This window comes from Zootoca vivipara, chromosome 12, assembly GCF_963506605.1.
Source record: "Zootoca vivipara chromosome 12, rZooViv1.1, whole genome shotgun sequence".
Classification (NCBI taxonomy): Eukaryota; Metazoa; Chordata; class Lepidosauria; order Squamata; family Lacertidae; genus Zootoca; species Zootoca vivipara.
Genome location: NC_083287.1, coordinates 40,180,030 through 40,199,760, shown reverse-complemented (window position 1 = coordinate 40,199,760; position 19,731 = coordinate 40,180,030). Strand labels below are relative to the sequence as shown.

Genomic DNA, 19,731 nt, shown 5'->3' with positions numbered 1-19,731 from the left:
GTTTCTTTCTTTCTTATAAATATGTCAATACAACCAAGAATTAACAAAAAAACCAACAATGGAAAAATGCATACACTGATAGCAATATTAATACACTGATAGCAATATTACTATAAAGTATTGTATAGTATTGACCTTGTTGTTCTAGATACAATGGAAGAAGAGCAATATATTTCTAATTTATGAGCTATTAAGAGGGATCTGTTAACCCCATGTTCTGGTGCCTGCAAAATGAAATTCCACATTTAATGAAAATGCAAGTGAAGAGTGATTTCAGTCCAGTGAATGTCTATTGGGCCCCATCTACTGGGAGGTTGGGCTGTGTGTCTCTCTCTTTCTCTCTCCCCCAGGCGGATGCTCAGTTTGCCATCCAGCAAATTCTGTCCCCAGACTCCATTCCCAGCTGCTTACCTAATAAGGCAATGTGCAAGTTGACTGGCTGGCTTATAGGTCATGTAGTGTTTACCTTTCAAGCAACTGACAGCCTACCTTTTGGCAGACAGAGGGTGCTCAGCTATCCTCTCCCAATTGCTGCAGAAAGTTTTCTATCCAGTCATAGGAAATCTTTAGATCAACAACATACGGTGGGGGTGAGGGAAGAAAAGGATGCACTGTCAAAAAATATCATGGAGCAATATGAACTGGGCAAGAGGATGGATCACATTTGTAAACACCAGATCACATTGTATGTCATATTAAAAGATACAATAAAATGCTTTCCTGCATGTCAAAGTATTTCCACTTTTAAAAACTTGATTAATAGTGAATTAGATAGGTGCGTCTATGGACTTTATAAATTCTTAGTTCAAAGTGCATGATGTAAAAGGCAATCAGAAGCAACAATTACATAGAATAGCAGTGTTAAATCTTTTCTAAAGAATTTATTTTCTTACATTTATACCCTGCCTGTCTTTCACCATGGAGCCCACAGTGGCATGTATGTGGCTCCCAGGTGGTCTCCCATCTACTGACCAGCCCCTGCTTAGCTTCAGCAAGGTGGTGGCCTCATGTGCTTTCAGACCATTCCAGTTTTCCCATTTCTGGGAATTTCAAACCTAGACAGCATCTTAAAAAGCAGAGACATCACCTTGCCGACAAAGGTCCGTATAGTTAAAGCTATGGTTTCCCCAGTAGTGATGTATGGAAGTGAGAGCTGGACCATAAAGAAGGCTGATCGCCAAAGAATTGATGCTTTTGAATTGTGGTGATGGAGGAGACTCTTGAGAGTCCCATGGACTGCAAGAAGATCAAACCTATTCATTCTGAAGGAAATCAGCCCTGAGTGCTCACTGGAAGGACAGATCCTGAAGCTGAGGCTCCAATACTTTGGCCACCTCATGAGAAGAGAAGACTCCCTGGAAAAGACCCTGATGTTGGGAAAGATTGAGGGCACTAGGAGAAGGGGACAACAGAGGACGAGATGGTTGGACAGTGTTCTCGAAGCTACCAACATGAGTCTGTCCAAACTGCGGGAGGCAGTGGAAGACAGGAGTGCCTGGCGTGCTCTGGTCCATGGGGTCACGAAGTGTCAGACACGACTAAATGACTAAACAACAACAATTCTACATTTCTAATTTCTGTTTAAAGCAGCTCAGAGGATACATGTCGGGAACATGCAAAACACATTCAAAGATGTATGAACATTCTGCAGTCACCAGAAACCCACCAGTAGTACTACTAGACTTTTTGCAGTCCAAGATGGCAAGAGGGGCTTTGGCCCACTTGAGGCAGAAGTCGACTGATAGTCGTCTATGCCTGGCTCTACTACTTTACTTAATCAGGGAAGACTGTCCTTTCAGGGCAAACATCATACAATAGGATTACAGCAAGCCCCACACTGAAGTACAATGTTACTGAATTAAGAACTTAACAATATGGGTTGGTGTCACTCTGCCACTTTAATGGTTTAGATTCTCTGTGCCTCCAGATTCAGTCCTCAGGTCACCCAGAATTTGACTGCTCCCAAAGTCATTTTAAATTTGCTAGCTGCTGTCATCCCCAGGATTACTAATGAAGCATCTATGCAAGATCAGCAGTGAGAACACTCATTATATTTAGGATAGAGTAATGGCAAAAACAGTTCACCCTCCTCTGCCAGACTTGTGACTGAGGTAGCTTACTATATTGGTCAGGAGCCTGTCCAAGCTCTCGTTGTTAAGAAACAGGCCCACACTTCTTCACCCACCTTCCCCATAATCAGCTTCTCTCCTTTCCTTTAGGGAGCAACTGATCCCCCTCGTGCTGTTGCTACCATGTTTCAGTAGTCCTCAGCACGTCATTTTGTTCTTAATTAAGGTACTAATAGGTATGGGGTAGGAAACACACCCTGGCTCCTTGGCAAATCACAGGATGATAAACTCTGCCACTTCTATGGGAGATCGAGCAAAGCTGCTGATTCATATGCCCACAAAATATTCCTAACAGACCTGGGACCTCATCTGATGGCCAGGAGAAGCTTTGGCTGGAATATCAAGAACCTCATGAACCCTTCTTATCTCTCCTGAAGAGGCTAGGCTGCAGCTCAAGCAAAGCGACACAAGAGCAGCAGAATCACATGGACCAGCTCTTGTTAAACCGTACCACTTCAGAAGGCTTGTGGCCAAAACATGTTTACATGCTCACCTTCCATGTACCATTCACACACACACATATATATTCTTAATGGATAGGGGAAGATGCAGGCTAACTTCGTTGCACTTTGGTCCCATTTAAGTCAATGCGAATAGGCTAGCCATGAGATCAGGCCCAATGATTTCAAGGGGGGGGCGAGAGATTAGGATAATGTCAGATGTTCCCTATTTCAAAAGAGCTGCTTCAAATTTCAGTTGCTTTGGGCTTAACCAGAGTCTGTAAGTTGGGCAAAAATGTCATCCCGCAATCGTAGCCATCAGGTTTACCATTTGACTTTTCATTAGCAGCAAGTCTTAAATCCATAAATTAGTCCTGTTTGGACTTAAGCTTTGAAATAAGATAGTGCCCCTTATGTAGAGATTTAAAAATGCAATCATCAAACTGCAATGGAAGCTGCATAATGTAAGGTGACTGCATGTCCTTTGCTTCTAATGAAGTTCATGCTCATCCCATCACTGTTAGGGCTGGCTGGCTTATGAATAGAATGTGCTGTTGAGAAAAGGGTCTGCAAACCTCCCTCTTATCATTTACTCTCAACCTTATTCCAAGAGTTCAGTGCAGATATTTCAAACCTACTAAATAGATGTTTTGGACTACAATTCCCATCATCCCTGACCACTGGTCCTCTTACCTAGGGATCATGGGAGTTGTAGGCCAAAACATCTGGAGAGCCGCAGTTTGGGGATGCCTGGTTAAGAATGTACAATCCACTTGCAATTACATGAGCTGCTGCATTCTGCTTAATCGTGTGCTCTTGACTGGTAGCAACTTTCCAGGATGACAAAGGTCCTCTTCATTTCCACTGACACAGTATCTTTTAAGTTTAACTGATTAGGTCAGAGGCTGAATGTAGAACCTCATAAATGCAATTCCTTGCATGAAAAGGGAGGGCCTTCTCCATCACCCTCAGCCCTCTGACTGCCCCTGGTCTCAAATGTGACTAAAATGCAACATTTTAAATAGCAAGCTCCTAAGAGCAAAGGTCCATCTTTCATTTTGGGTGTTAATAGAAGCAACTAAACAACCTCATTTAGTTGTAATTTTTTATGCTAGTCTTTAGGAGTCTGGTTCTTGAGCAGGACATACAGTCATGGGAAAAAGAAAGTACACCCTCTTTGAATTCTGTGGTTTTACATAATAACAATCTGCTCCTTAATAGGTCTTAAAATTAGGTAAATACAACCTCAGATGAATAACAACACATGACATATTACTGCGCCATGATTTACTTAACAAAAATAAAGGCAAAAAGGAGAAGTCATGTGTGAAAAGCTAAGTATACCCTTACTGCTTCCATAGGAATTAATATGCTAAGTAGCAGATAGGTGCTGCTAATGAAATACCCTTGCTTAATTGATCATCAGCAATTGCATCCACCTCTATAAAAGTGAAGTTTTAGCAGTTTCCTGGTCTGAAGCATTCAGGTGTTTTTAAATACAAAACCAAGGATGCAAATGAAAAAAAAGAAATCAAATATTCACAAACATATTAACCAGAAGGTTGGTGGTTTGATCCCACCCAGAGATGGTTGTGGGTAGGATTCTTGCATTGCAGGGGGTTGGACTAGATGGCCCTCGGGGTCCCTTCCAACTATACGGTTCTATGATTCTATGTATAAATATCACACACAACTGTGAAATACAGACAGAATGGGAAAACGGGCACCCATTCATCCTCAACCTGGTTTAAGGCATATTTCAGGGGTCAGCAAACTTTTTCAGCAGGGGGCCGGTCCACTGTCCCTCAGACCTTGTGGGGGGCCAGACTATATTTTGAATGAATGAATGAATTCTCATGCCCCACAAATAACCCAGAGATGCATTTTAAATAAAAGGACACATTCTACTCATGTAAAAACACCAGACAGGCCCCACAAACAACCCAGAGATGCATTTTTTTTTAAAAGGACACATTCTACTCATGTAAAAACTTGCTGATTCCCGGACCATCCACGGGCTGGATTTAGAAGGCAATTGGGCCGCATCCGGCCCCTGGGCCTTGGCTTGGGGACCCTGGCATATTTATTCAAATCTGTGTCCCCTTGTACAAGGCTATGTCCCCACATATATAGCCAATCTCCAAGGGCCATCCTTTACTTGACTCTACAATGCTTAATTGGGCTTTGTGGCTCTGTGGGTTAAACCACAGAGTCTAGGGCTTGCTGATCAGAAGGTCGGCGGTTCGAATCCCTGCAACGGGGTGAGCTCCCGTTGCTCGGTCCCAGCTCCTGCCAACCTAGCAATTCGAAAGCATCTCAAACTGCAAGTAGATAAATAGGGACCGCTCCGGCGGGAAGGTAAACGGCGTTTCCGTGCGCTGCTCTGGTTCGCCAGAAGCAGCTTTGTCATGCTGGCCACATGACCCGGAAGCTGTCTGCGGACAAACGCCGGCTCCCTAGGCCTATAGAGCGAGATGAGCGCCGCAACCCCAGAGTCGGACACGACTGGACCTGATGGTCAGGGGCCCCTTTACCTTTACCTTTACAATATATTTGGCTTGAGCAAAGAAACAAGCTCTTCCCATTAGCTGAAGTAATTTGAAACAGACTTTCCTGTTGTGTAAATGCAAATACTCACACAATGAGACAGTTTGAGCCAATTAATTTAGGAATACAGATCAAAAGAAGATTTGCAAGTCTAAAATGCCTTTGCAACACTGCAAGGCCAGAGCAACAAACCCCAGCAAAAAGTATTTGGTAGCAGAGACTGTTGTTCCCATTCCTAGTCGCATCCTTGCTTTTCAAACATGTTGGTCTTTGGAATATCTTTTTGGGCCAAAAACAGCGGAACTCTAAGCACAGCACATGACACACAGCCACGAAAACTCATTCATGTCAAGAATTTACGCTGGCATAGTGCAATCAACTAGCAGCCAGGCATATCCTATGAAGAGGAACAAAGAAAACAAAGTTGAACAAACATACGGTAGATTTTAGAGAAAAAAGGAGGGATGAGAAATGATAGAAGTTTTTTTGTGTGTGTGTGTTCAGTGATACCAAAGAGGTTTCTAAAGGGTGGGCTGTATAAATTTATAATAAATTATCAGGGGACAAACCACAATTCAGTGACAGAACCTATATTTTGCATGAAGAAGAATCCCAGTTCAATCCCTGGCTTCCCTGTCTAAAAAGATTGGGTAGTAGATGATGGAAGCAGACTCCTACCCAAGGAACTCGGACAGCCAGCTCCTGTCAACCTAGCAGTTTGAAAGCACGTCAAAGTGCAAGTAGATCAATAGGTACCGTTATAGCGGGAAGGCAAACCGTGTTTCCGTGTGCTGCTCTGGTTCGCCGGAAGTGGCTTTGTCATGCTGGCCACATGACCTGGAAGCTGTACGCCAGCTCCCTCGGCCAATAATGTGATATGAGCGCCGCAACCCCAGAGTCGGTCACGACTGGACCTAATGGTCAGGGGTCCCTTTACCTTTACCTTAAGGCAGCTTCCTATGTTATTAAGAAAAAAGCCACTGCCAGGAAACCCATATGCAGGTTATAAAAATCAATGCATATCATAGAATAAAAAATAGCTGCAAAGCTACAAATCCAAAATTTGGCATAGCCTCCCACACAAACAAACACCAAATTAACCAAATAAAGTCTACACACATTACAGACTTTATTCAGGTGACCTAGGTGAGTTCTATTAATCACACATGACAATGACATCATTCCTAACCGCAGGCTATTTTCTGAGTAACTCGTAAAACTGATTGAAGTGTGCCTGAGTTGGGAAAACCCCATTTAACATTCTGGGCTCAAGTACCATCATCAGCATGTGGATTATTATAGAGAACCTATTTCTTCTGCTCTTGAAAGTGACTTTCATGACTGAACTCTTATTGGACGGAGCCTGTGAAAGCTCATGATGCAGCAACCTTGAAATTAAGCAAGTATAGTCTCTATGTGGATTGGAGAATGCCTGGGAACTCCAGTTACATAGCCTTGAGTACCATGGAAGAAGGAGAGGGTGGAAATGAAACTAATGACACCCCCTTGGGGCATTTCTTCATTGCAGCTAAGCTCCTGTCCTGGGATACTGCACTCATTAATCCCTAGATCATATTCTGAAAAGTCAACGGTCCATTACAATTAGGACTGTGCTACAAAGAACCCAAAGAATTTCTGGGGAAAGGGAGCTTCTGCATTTTTTTACATAATTAGATCCAGAAAAACTGAGGTGGATGATTGAAGAGGAATGATCTCACTCAAATAATTTTATTGGACAGATGCTTCCATTTCATTCTCATCTTTGGACAATAAAGCCATATTTAAGTGATTTACCATGTGTGCAAATAATCCCATTTGGATTTGGCTTTTCTGCCAAGGCCTATTTCAATTAGTTGTAACTTATCAAGAGGAATGCAATAATAAACTCCATGGGACTCTTTGAGTAGGTGACATGCCAAGACTTTCATGTAGCATATGGCTGCCCCAACAGCCTAAAATCCTCATCATTCTAGGGTCAGAAATGGAGCACTGGCTGAGTCCCTAAGATCCTGAAGTTCTCATGCTCTAACTTCACTCCACAACCCGTGTGTGTGTGTGTGTGTGTGTAAACGTATTCACAGCCCATTTATGTATTTCTTTTGCCCCAGACAATTATTCAAAAAGAAACACAGCAGTCAAATTTATTGTTCTCAAATGTTTTTGCTTCCAAAGCTCCAATATTTCAGAAGCTTCTTATTCAGCAAGATATATACCAATTTACCCCATGATACATGCATGTACTTGAAGTGTAGAATGATCTGATTTGTCAGCCAAAATTCAAGGGGGCAGGTGCTCCAGCACACCAGCATCTTGCTTCTTCCCTCTCAAACTTTACTTCTCGGGAGGCCTCCAAATTCCCCCGACCCCAAACTCCCCTGTGTTCAAATACTAGTTTGGAGATCTGACACAAGTCTTTTTAAAGAGGGTAATTGCAGGTGGGGAAACAGAGCTATTTTCACCAGCAGGATTCCCACCCACCCCTTAGACATCTCTTTGCCAAAATCCTTATGCTGCTTTTAAAACTCTAGAAAGTGTATATTTACCCATCTGAATGTTAGTCAGAAGTTTATAGTTTTAAATCCCTTGCTTTCTGAGCTCTCTTAATGTTCAATACAATTAGTTTAGTTATGCTTGTAAACTTTTGAGAGAGAAGCTGTACTTGTTTACATATCAGAAAATGTCAACAGCAAAGCGTGCTTTTGCACAACGTCTGTTCTAAACAGGAGGCAGCATTTTAACCACTTCGAAACTCATTAAAGAAATGAGTGACAGTGTTGCGTCACAGTAATTTAAACCCCCTACCACAGTTGAATACATGAATCTGAATTATGCTACGTCATCTCCTTTATCTACCTAGCCAGCTATGGTCTACAACAGCAACCAGCAGAAGTCTCAGGCTAATTGCTACACAATTTTTGAAGAGTAGGTGCAGAAATGTCTTAAGACACCTTATTATATCCATCTGTACTAGTGTAGCTGACAGTGTGGCTTCCACAGTTGTTTTCACGCAGGTTCAGGTTTGTCTAAAAAGCAAACAAGGCTGGTATCAGCTCTTTGAATCTACTAGAGCGCAGCTATTCTAGCAGGGCCTGCCTGCTGATGGCTGCACTGGGTGCCCTTCAAATAAATGTTCTGCCCCAGTACTCTGGCCAGCACCAGGCAGCTGGATCTAGCCACACTTTTTAATTTCTCACAATTCTAGGTCTCTGAAGTGGAATCACTGTCACATTCTGGGAAACGGAAAAGGTGGCTACATTCAGCCATCTAGTCGAGAACCAGCTCACTTCTCCAGAGCCCACTAGCAGCTGAAGCGATCTATCAGTCCCCCCAAATCTTGGAGGCAGCCCTGGGGTTGAGGGGGGGGGGCTAAAATATCTTTTCAGGAAGCATAGTTTATCCTGACAGGTACTCTTGTGGGACTAGGCATGCAGGCATTGGGCAGACAGGTAGCATTAATATGAAGGAGGTTGAATCTCTCTCAGGAAGCTTCTAAGTGCAGAAAACAATACAGCCTGGAAAAAACCTGAAAAGATTAAAACAAACAAAACAAAAACTTTGTTGCTCAAATCATGAGGAACAATGGCTTCGCTCTCACACATGCAACAAATGACCTACATCTAACTTGTACCACTTTAGGCTGAAGATGTAAACTCATATGACACACTGTGTGTGTACATACTGCACGTACACGTACACACACACACACACACACACCACAGTGTCATATGAGCTTGCATCTGCAGCCCAAAGTGGTTCAAGTGAGATTTGCGTCATTATCTCTTGCATGTGTGAGAATGAAGCTATAGTTCTTTGTGGTTTCAGCAGCAAAGTTTTTGTTTTGTCTGTTTCAGTCTTTTGGGGTTTCTCAGGCCAAACGACTAAACAACAGCAACAGGCTGTTTTATCTTTGCATTTAGGAGCTTCATGAGAGATATATGACCTCCATGACATTACGCTAGCCTGGCTACACACACACACACACACACACACACACACACACACCCCTTCACTTAGAAAGCTAACATGGGAAAGAGGCACTTAGAAAACTAGCGCGTCAAGGAAAAGTTTGTTTATGAAAAGTAGCAATATACCATGCTCATGGGGTATCATGCATTTGAATAAACCCCAACATTAAAATTTCCTTGCACATGCAAATCTACCACATTGCTCAGTCCTCAGTATAATCTGTACCAAATTTAGGCAGCTTGGACACATCCAAGATGTGTGATGTGGAGTCAAGAATGTGGAGTGTGGTGGAGTCTCCTTCTTTGGAGGTCTTTAAGCAGAGGCTTGACAGGCATATGTCAAGAATGCTTTGATGGTGTTTCCTGCTCGTCAGGGGGTTGGACTGGATGGCCCTTGTGGTCTCTTCCAACTCTATGATTCTATGAAAAATGAAAATGGGCCCAGACATAGGCTTTTCATTCAAATGTATGCCAGCTTTCTTGCTTAGGAGCCAAGCCTTTCTTATCACTAGAGAAGCTCTAGAATATGAACGTTCTCTTCAACATTCAGCACTTAAAATGCCATTTCAAAGAATGCAATTTCAGTGTTGTAGCAAAGGCCACCTCAAGGACTACAAAAATGGGCTCTTCAGCTATATACAGAAGACTGCCTTTTGAAACTTTCAAAATTTCTTGGTTTTGTAATTTACATAAGAACCACCGCTGAGCTTACAACTGGAAAATCACCTCCATTCAGCTCACAAATTGAGGTCCTTTCCCTGCGCAACTCCTTACACTCCAGATGGTTAATGGAACTCTTTTTAGCTGTGCCTTTATTAGGAAACAAGTAAGAGCCATCTGTGCGCCTAGCTGTTTTCATAAATGAGTACTGGCCACAAGCAAGAGGGCAATGGCTTGGCAAAATGAATGAAATCTTCAATTGGCGTCAAGAGCACAGCCATGTGCTTCTGCTTCCCATAATATACAAAACGGACATGTTTTGCTTTAAACATAAGCACATTATCCTCCAATTTTGTAGAAAAGAGAGCAGAGCAAAACAAGTCTCTGCACTTATCATAAAAACAGCTTGACCTGGGAAATATGGCGGCTTGCCCATTGCAATGTTCCAAGCAGCCAAGAAGAAGAAAAATAATCATCCAGTGGTCAGGCTGAATTAAGAGATTAATTAAGATACTGTTATTCAGCTGACTGCCCTTGCTTACTCTCTGAAATCCCTCTCAATCAAGGAATTCTTTTTCCCCACCAAGGCTTTTGGGGAGCACCCCAGGGACCTTTCTAGACCCCACCCCACCCCCATTTATGTGGCAGTTACTTTCTTGTTGTGTGGGATGCTCATGTCTCACCTCCTCGTGCTACGGTAGCATGGGACCAGAGTGCTTTGCACAATTCAGATTGATTTAAAGACGAAAATAACAGAAATATCTGTACAATATGTTTTAAAACAATGTGAAAGCAACAGAAAATCAGCCTTAAGCCTAGGGAACTCATTTCTTCATAAATACTTCTTATTCTTTGGAAAATAGGAAGCTGGCTTATGACCAATTTGGTCTATCCAGCACAGTACTCTCTACACCAGGGGTCAGCAAACTTTTTCAGCAGGGGGCCAGTCCACTGTCCCTCAAATCTTGTGGGGGGCTGGACTATTTTTTTGGGAAGGGGGTGAATTCCTATGCCCCACAAATAACCCAGAGATGCATTTTAAACAAAAGCACACATTCTACTCATGTAAAAACACACTGATTCCCGGACCGTCCGCAGGCCAGATTTAGGTGATTGGGCCGGATCTGGCCCCCAGGCCTTAGTTTGCTCTACACTGACTGGCTGCAGCTCTCCCAGGCCTCTCCTAGCCCTTCCTGGAGATGCCAGGGATTGAACCAAGGACCTTCAACACACAGAGCAGCAGCTCTATCACTGAGCTATGGCACTTCCTCTACATGTCTGTGCCTGACACTGGGGATATTTCTACAATCTCTTTGCAAAGTCAGGCTAAGCTACCCAAATGAAAGACAATGTGGAACAATTTGTCAGAGATGCAGTCCAGGAAAGGGAACAGGTAGTAAGATTGGTGCTGTGGAGAAATCAGAAAAGGCTTGCAGAGATAAGAAAGCAAATGGGAACAGGCAGAGGCAGCAAACCAAGAAATGGAACTCATGAGAAGGGTGGCAAGGAATAAAACAGTTCCTTTCTGCAATTGTTTTGCAAAACTGACCCCTGCCTTTTTAAACTCCAGTTGGAAATCTAGATTGTAGAATTTAGGTGATGGGGTTCTGCGCATACACAATTTCCTTAAAAAACATTAAAATTTGTGAGATATATGTATATCCCACACACAATTTTGATGTTTCCCTTGATGTGAACAGGAAGTCAGAAAAAGGCTATAGTCCAAAGAAGTTTAGGCAGGAACACAAAGCAACTCACCACTGAAAACCTTGGGGGCAAGAAGGAAGGTCTTTAGCAGTGGGTTGCAATTTGCCCCCCAGCAAGCACTTTCACGATGGTGCCTTTTTCCATCTCCCCACTGATCTGCACCATTTTACAAACAAACAAAACAAAGAAGGCAAACCTATTGCAGACTTAATGTGGATATTGACTAGCATGCTTTTAGACTCATGAATCATGTGTACAAAAAAATAAATGCACTATAAAAGCATTTTTAAATGACATTTCATGCTTTATGCCTTGGTGGTCCTCTTACAAGCTAACTTTTGACAAAGGCCAAACAAAACAAAATTTGTCTCAACAATGGATGTTTGAAGACTGTTCTTTATAACAGCAAATGCAGATGTCTGCACAGATGTTTTGTTCAACCAAATGCCATTCTGGCCAACTTTACTTCTGGGATGGTTTTCTTTGCAAGAGGTTCTCTGGGCAAGTTAGAGTACAGTACATACCCCACAAGTGTCCCAGAAAAAAACAGGACATCCCTTTTTCCCCACCAGAGCAAGGTGGTAATTTTGGGCACTGTGATATTGCATAATTTTGCGCCAAGACCTCACCCTGGATAAAGCACATCTTTGGGGCTCTGTGGTTTTGTGCGGGTCACATGACTTCCGTGGAAGCACAGCTGGGAAGACACAGAACCTAGTTCTGGGACTCAACATGTTGGAGGGTAAGAGAGTATAAAATAAGCAGTAAATCTTCTCTGACAGACAATTTAACATCTGCTATGTGTCCTAATCATGCAGAGACACTGATCAGCTGCTCCCAGCTAGATTTTAACTGGATAGCAGCAGCAGAAACCATTATTTTGTAAGTGTGACAAATGCTGTATTTGCTTAATTAATCAGAGGGAATTGTGAATTTTTGTGTCCATGTCTCAGTGCCCTCTACCCACAGTGGCTAAAACCTTAACTACTTGGAATGTTAAATCTAAACACAACCTTTAGTCTAAAGAAACATTTTGGATTGCTTTAAATTTTTGTAGGGCTTACCTCTCCAAACCACAATGTCACTTTTTTCCTACTCTCTCTTTTAACTGCACAGACTACTGAAGCAACTTAATCTGTGTTTATAATGTGTCTTAAATTACTCACTCTAGAAGAAGAAAATGGGACAGTCAGTTGCTCAGATTCCTTCCAATCTCAGAGCCAATGATTGCTTCAGTTTGCTTCGAAAGGTAATTTACGCCACATGTAAAATAAGCTTTCTGAGTATCAGGCAGCATTCAGTTTTGTTCTCTTTTGAATCTCTCACACATAACTGCTTCCTCCTTTCCTACTAACTGTTTTAATTCACTGCTTAAACCGGGAGTTGCAACAAACTTCTATCAAACTCAAGCTTGAGTTTCCTCTCAAATGAGAGACAACCACAACAACATTTCATACTGCCAAGAGCTGGTAGTGCAAATGATCAATCACAGTGCAAAAGGTGACTTTCCAGACACAGATCCACCAGCCATGACAGGTGTGTGACAGTTATCTCTCTTTTGACATTCCAGGCAGGTGGCAAAACCCAGGATGTTTACTGAGACCCTAGTACAATAGCCTGCTTTACATGGCTGGAGGAGAGAGTTCAGCTGGGCTGGTGACAAGCAGACCAAGCCTTGCTCCAGCATTTATGAAAGGAAAGCTCCTCACGAACACTCCTATAAATATTATATGAAGAAAATGAAATGTTCCTTAACAGATCAGCTTTTTACTCCCCCTATATCCTGCCCCCACCCCAAAAGGGTGCACACAAGCTGAGCTAGCAGGGAGATAAATCAGATACACTTTTGCTAAAGGTAATAAAACACTGCAAAATTCTCAAGATGTATAGACTGGTGATCTTCCCATCTCGGTTAGGTTGAAGATCGAAATACAGGAAGCTTTTTTTCCCTGTTGATAACACCATTACACTATTTTGTTTGTCTGCCTGACAATACAGCACTACATGCTCCTACACTGCGAGATGGTTCATTAATTAAATAATGATGCAAACAGGGCAAGTTGTGTTGCTTCCTGCCCACTTCTGCTGTAATACTCAACTGTGCAAAATCTCATGAAGCAGATGCTACAGATGCTACAAACCAGCCCACAACCTGCCAGCTACTGCAACTAGCTGCCACTGGACCCAAATACACTCTTGGATTACTTCATGAGTGAACTGGAAGGATAGTCAATTAAGTGCCTTATTTTTTGAAGCACTGACAGCCTAGATTGTAGAGATGGATCATTGGATTTCGTGCACTTACTACCACTGTACACAAGTCACGTGCGACCTAGCTGTTTGATCTTAGCCATTTGTACTTGTCCACAGGTGTGAGTCACCCAATTTCTATCTCCCCACTTCCAAAAGGAATCAAGAAAAATGAGAAACACAGTGGTCACATGCATATTTATACATATAAAAGTCTAGTGCCCATTTTTCTTTGTGCAATTATCAGGCACATTCATTCCTGAGACTGGCTGCTGCACTCCGTGTAGGCTGTCACTCTGTGGACAAACATCCAACCCAACCTTGAGCTTCCCAACAACTTTAAGATACAACAATATTCATGCTCGACTGTGTAATGCTTTTTTTTGTTCACAACTTCTCGTTACTTCTCTAGTCCCTCAGCATTTAAAATGTTCTATAAGTATCTGGTGGGGACCCAGGTGGCGCTGTGGGCTAAACCACTGAGCCTAGGGCTTGCTGATCAGAAGGTCAGCGGTTCGAATCCCTGTGACGGGGTGAGCTCCCGTTGCTCGGTCCCAGCTCCTGCCAACCTAGCAGTTCGAAAGCACATCAAAATGCAAGTAGATAAAAATGAACCGCTACAGAGGGAAGGTAAACGGCGTTTCCATGTGCTGCTCTGGTTTGCCAGAAGCGGCTTTGTCATGCTGGCCACATGACCTGGAAGCTATACGCCGGCTCCCTCGGCCAATAATGCGAGATGAGCACGCAACCCCAGAGTCGGTCACGACTGGACCTAATGGTCAGGGGTCCCTTTACCTTTTACCTTTAAGTATCTGGTAACAGTCTGCTGGTACCATAACAATTCCAGAATCTGTTAAATGGCAAACACATTTTTTTCCCTTCTCATTGATATGGGCAGATCCTCCAATAAATGTACAATGCAGATTTAATCTAACATTATCAGTATTTCACTACTCTGCACCTGATCTTTCCATCTGGGTCACCTGCACAAATTTAACATCAGCAGCTGAAATAAGAGCTCTATATAATGTGCCTCTTAATCCCCCTGCTGGAAGTCAGGATATTTAGCATGCTAATAGGACTAATGTAACCCACTCCTCCAAGCACTTTGCTTATCTACTCCTGTTTCACTCTCTTCCATGTTTCCCCGGTTAAATCAACAGCAGCATTCTCAAGACTAGTCCTTGGAAGCCTTGGCCCCTTCCCCCCCCCAATTCTTTGCATTTGAAGTCTTAAGCTTCGCTCCATCAATTGTTTTGACATATCCAGGCTGCTCCTCCACATACTCAAAAGCCAGGAGCCAGCACAACTGCAGCGTCTATATAAAGTCTGTGACACGTTATTCTGTGAAGTTCAATAACACAAGCTGTTTTAGTAACATCATGAATAAGTTTTACGTTTCCATCCGTAATCAAAAGATACAAACTGAATAATTCATGTGGCAGCCAAATCATTTCTATTTCCAGAAAACAGCATTAATCCACTGGCTGCTCTACTTTATCAAACAGCAACACAGCAAATGGTACGGCATAATCTGCCTTGTGTTATTTTATGCTCCATCATGGTGGACATCATAGGAGATCCCCCCAACATAGCAAACATTATTGTATTGTAAGATCCACACTTTTAAGAAAGCAGACTGTTTAAATCTATAGTATGATCAACAAATGCAGCATAGCACTTGCTGTACACTGATATTGTACACCAAATGCTATGCTAATATCAGTGTACTGGAAGAAGCAAAGATCACCAGTGTTGAAGCAATGATTCTTCAACATCAACTTCGTTGGACTGGTCATGTTGTGCGGATGCCTGATGATCATCTTCCAAAGCAACTACTCTATTCCAAACTTAAAAATGGAAAGCGTAATGCTGGTGGTCAACAAAAGAGGTTTAAAGACTGTCTCAAGGCAAATCTCAAAAAATGTAGTATAAACACTGACAACTGGGAAACACTGGCCTGCGAGCGCTCCAGTTGGAGAACAGCCTTTACCAAAGGTGTCATGGGCTTTGAAGAAACTCGATCTCAGGACGCAAGGGAGAAACGTGCTAAGAGGAAGGCACGCTTGGCAAATCCACACCGTGATCAACTCCCGCTTGGAAACCAATGTCCCCACTGTGGAAGGACATGTTGGTCCAGAATTGGCCTCCACAGTCACTTACGGACCCATTGTTAAAACCGTGTTTATGGAAGACAATCTTACTCGGCTACGAGTGATCACCAACGAAGAAGAAGAGGCATTTGCTATATCTTCCACCAAACTTCTCTATAATGAATATACAATGCATATAAAATGCTTTTTCTTTACCCACCTAGCTGAGTCCCAAATGTTGATGTATTCCAACCCTCATCATCCCTGGCCATCAGCCATGCGGGTTAAGGCCAGTCAGAGTAGAAATGCAACAACAGCTGGAGGGTCACAGGTTCCACACCCCTCGGCCTTGTTGTTGTTTAGTCGTTTAGTCGTGTCCGACTCTTCGTGACCCCATGGACCACAGCACGCCAGGCACTCCTGTCTTGCACTGCCTCCCGCAGTTTGGTCAAACTCATGTTCGTAGCTTCGAGAACACTGTCCAACCATCTCGTCCTCTGTCGTCCCCTTCTCCTGCTGCCCTCAATCTTTCCCAACATAAGGGTCTTTTCCAAGGATTCTTCTCTTCTCATGAGGTGGCCAAAGTATTGGAGCCTCAGCTTCACAATCTGTCCTTCCAGGGAGCACTCAGGGCTGATTTCCTTAAGAATGGATAGGTTTGATCTTCTAGCAGTCCATGGGACTCTCAAGAGTCTCCTCCAGCACCATAATTCAAAAGCATCAATTCTTCGGCGATCAGCCTTCTTTATGGTCCAGCTCTCACTTCCATACATCACTACTGGGAAAACCATAGCTTTAACTATACGGACCTTTGTCGGCAAGGTGATGTCTCTGCTTTTTAAGATGCTGTCTAGGTTTGTCATTGCTTTTCTCCCAAGAAGCAGGCGTCTTTTAATTTCGTGACTGCTGTCACCATCTGCAGTCTTACAGGTTGTGAAACCACCAGCTCTCATTTGTAGCTGGTGGGACACATAATGTTTACAGCAAAATAAAATAAAAAATCTGCAGGCTTGCTGCCTGAATCACTCTTGGTTATGCCACAGCTTTGGATGAGCAGTCTCCAAATCTCAGGTAGGAATTGTGATTAGTGGCACCCAGGGCAGATGATTCATAGCCAAGGTTTGTATCAACATCTTTGCATCCTGGCCATGAACAGTTAAAGGTATTTCATTTTGTGGGACCCTTATCTTTTGTTGAATGCATACTGTTCTATTTGGAATGGTTTTATTTCACAGTTGTGATAATTAATTGCTTTTATAATTTTATATTGTGTTGCATTGTATATTATATTACGTTTATATTGTTTTAATCCTCCCTGGGACCTTATGGTAAAGAATGTGTAAGAAATCTTGTAAATAAAGAATATTTGCACCAAAATTCTATCCTCTTCATTTTAGACTCAAGCTGCATGACTATTTAACAGAGTAAATACAACATTCAAGTAGGAAAGTGAGCCCTGCAAACTTTTATTTCAGAAAAGATTTAAGCTTGATATTTCTCCATGTTCTATTTTAATTTTTTCTAATATAAAGCTGGGTTGCATTCTTATTTGCTCACAGCAAATTTCAGCTGGAATACATTCTCCTCACTGAAGTTATGAATGAAAACAAAATCTCTCCATCAAACAGCTTTTAAGCACAGCCATGCAATTGTTTTATTTCTTGAAATAGTGTTTTTAAGAAAGCGCTTACCTACTACTTCTGTTAGAGGAAGAAATTATGCCTTTCGGTCTGACAAGAGGGTGGAATCTTTCTCAGGAAGGAAATGTAGAAGCTTAAAGAAAGGTTTCTTCATCACCAGCAATGCTTCTGGAAGATGAGTAGTCAGAGAGATCCTACTACACTGGTACACTCCCAAAGCGGCATCTCATCAATAATTATAATTAACATCAGCTATTAGCAGTTTGTACATATAAAGTTGGCAAATGAGGCAAACGACAATGGAAACTGAATGGAAGAAATGCTCACATTCCTTAATTCTTCCCATTTACTTGGATGGCAAATTCAATCAGCAAAACGGGATAGCAAATAGCAAAACCGGTAGATTAGAAAGATCACGCTATGAAGGATCTTAAATGTGTTGACTTCTTTTAAAGCTTTGGTCCTCCTTATGGCTATGGGAATAAACTGCTACACACATGAGTTTTCCACGTTTGCGGTCCAAAGTTCTTCACAATCAAGCTGTTTCAATAGTAAAATGAATTTTGTTGTGCTTTAATGGCCATGCATCCTGTTTAAGGCAGGGGGAGCCAATGAAATGCACTCCGGAAGTGGGCTGGATCTGATGGGAGTTGGACTCCAGCAACATTGAGAAGGCACCATATAGGTAGCCCCCCCATCCCAATTTAGGATACAATTTACAGAACACATTCTCTAACGCAGGCATCCCCAAACTTCGGCCCTCCAGATGTTTTGGACTACAATTCCCATCATCCCTGACCACTGGTCCTGTTAGCTAGGGATCATGGGAGTTGTAGGCCAAAACATCTGGAGGGCCGCAGTTTGGGGATGCCTGCTCTAAGTAGTCATTCCTCACAGTAGAGCCCCTTCTGGTATTACTCCGATCCACATGAACACAAGACAGTGCTGGGGTGGCTTATTGCGGGTGGGGTGGGGGGCTCGTGCTTGACAAATTGCTTTTATTTTTCCATGTTTTATGAAGGCATATTAAATAACTGCCACTTCCTATTTCTCTTTGAAGAACTCTTTCGCAGGAGCAAAGATTTCATAACTGCTCTCCACTACCTAAAAGGGCCACCTACACCTTTAAGTCCTGGGAGCACAACACTAACCTATAGCATTTGGCCTATCGGCACCTATATCTTGAATAAGAGTGCTGTATTATATTTGAGGAGATGCACAGATAAAGGGGTTTAAATCACATGCAGCCAAATGGTGCCTCCCAGCTCTGTTGTTAGCCTACAATTCCCATCACCCCTGACCTTTAGGCCATGCTGGTGGGGGCTAACGGGAGTCCAGTATCATCTGGAAAGCCACATGCTCCCCATTGCTGCATTCAGGGTCTTCGGGCTCTTATCTGGGACCTTTCACCAGTTGAAATCTAATGGTGAGGTTACCCAGGACAAGGATCCTTTCAAGAATGGAACCAAGACCCTGAACTCCACTCTCAGAGAAATGTTTGTGCTGTCTCTTCTCTGCCAGCATTTTGCCCACTGTTGGTTTTCTTTTTTGGTAAGTGGTTAGTTTACAGACTGAGGTTTTATATGTGTTACTTCTTTTATAGTGATTGCATTTGCATTTGCATTATGACTTTTAGCCATTTTACTGAGCCTTTGTTGGGGTGGGTGGCGGCGCAGGGATATAAATGTTTCAATTAAGTAAAAAATAGATCAGCTAAGCAGCAGCACTTTAGCTTTCAGACCAAGACAAAATGAGGGCACATATTTAAACACTAGGAGATAAAATCAGGAGTAGGAAACTTGATGCCTTCCAAGTGTAATTACGCTGCATCTCCCATCATCCCTGATCTCTGGCCATGCTGGCTGGGGTTGATAGGAGGTGAAGTCCAACAACACCTGGGAAGACACTCAGTTGACTATGCTTGCCTGGCACTGGTCTACCTGAAAACCATGGGGCTAAAGAAGAGGGCGCAGGTGTTCTCAAAGGTGTCTGGATTTTTGTGAAGTTTCTCCTCTTGCAAATTACCGGTAAGTATGGGACTGGAACACAGGATCTCTACAATAAACCCACCAAGATTATTTGTCATCTCTTCCTCAGTTTTCCCACCTTTTCAATAGAGTTTCTGCTCAAGAATGCTCTTTTCTAACTTACAAGTATATAGACAGGCGCAGGCTTTTAAATTAAAAAAGGAGAAGCAGCTGTGTGGGTGACTGCTTTCATTTCCCACATAGGTAATTTTATTTTAAATTTTAAAGTGGCAAGAGCCCCACTGAAGAGGAGATGGTTGCCTAAGGCAATCT

General features: G+C 42.7%; 1 protein-coding gene across 6 annotated transcripts in view; it reads right to left on the bottom strand.

Annotated features, from left to right (window-relative positions):
* SVIL (supervillin) overlaps nucleotides 1-19,731 on the bottom strand; it is a 153,924-nt gene that overhangs the window by 81,508 nt on the left and 52,685 nt on the right. The window contains exons 2-3 of one of the 6 annotated variants that reach the window (XM_060280868.1): nucleotides 17,483-17,599; nucleotides 490-564 (exon numbers count right to left, since the gene is read on the bottom strand). The exons of the other annotated variants lie outside the window; for them this stretch is intronic. The gene's annotated coding sequence lies outside the window, so the exon portion shown is untranslated. The remainder of the gene's footprint in view (nucleotides 1-489; nucleotides 565-17,482; nucleotides 17,600-19,731) is intronic. 6 annotated transcript variants of the gene reach the window in all.